Genomic DNA, 890 nt, shown 5'->3' with positions numbered 1-890 from the left:
GTTGGAGTAAAATGTGACAAGGAAACTCACATGACAAGCTATTGCATTGAATGGGTGACGGCACCCAAGAGGCCATAGGCACCTGGACTAAAGATAAATTTTTGCCATTATAACTTGGTTTTATAATCTTATTAACATTTTCAAGACATATTTATATAAAGCATGTTAATACAAGACAGCACTCAAATCGAAGCAGAAATAGCAGCAGACATATTTGTGAGTTCTGAGTTGGTGAAAGAAATCAAGAATAAAGATGTTTCTATCATTTTTTTTCTCCTCACAAGTTAGTATTTTGAGGTTTAAAAAATAACGAATTGGAGCAACAGTAATCATTTGAATAGTATGCAGCTTGCATTGTTTTGATTCAAATTTGATTGCTTCATTTAAAGAGTTTCAGAAAGACAGCAATAATTTTGGACTCTTGGCATAATCTAAGAGAGCTGAGATTCTTAAACTGCTTAATTTGAAAGAGCTCACATTTAAAAATATCCTCACACCATACATAATTGCTAATGACGCACTGCATTCTACTGTTGAGAAGAGGTATAGATTTAAGATCAATCGAAAACAAAACTCATCTCTGGACATCCCATTATTCCGATTTGTCTTTTTCATTTTCGTTTTTGAAATTCGGGCCAGTTGAATTAATCACGTTTAAAATAGTATCATTGCACACACACACACTCGCACACACTCGCACACACACTCACGCACACACGGAGGAGTGATAGAAAACTGGGGAAATCTGCATAAGGTTGGTGGATTGTGTCAGTGTTAATTTTCTCGTTGGGATATTGTACTGTGGTTATGCAAGAGGTTACCATTGGCTAAAGGATGTATAGGATATTTCTCTGCTATTTGGAACAACTGCATCTGATTCTACAATTTCC

Source organism: Pteropus vampyrus, unplaced genomic scaffold, assembly GCF_000151845.1.
Source record: "Pteropus vampyrus isolate Shadow unplaced genomic scaffold, Pvam_2.0 Scaffold230, whole genome shotgun sequence".
Taxonomy (NCBI): domain Eukaryota; kingdom Metazoa; phylum Chordata; class Mammalia; order Chiroptera; family Pteropodidae; genus Pteropus; species Pteropus vampyrus.
The sequence above is the reverse complement of the archived record's forward strand: the minus strand, read 5'-3'. Positions refer to the sequence as shown.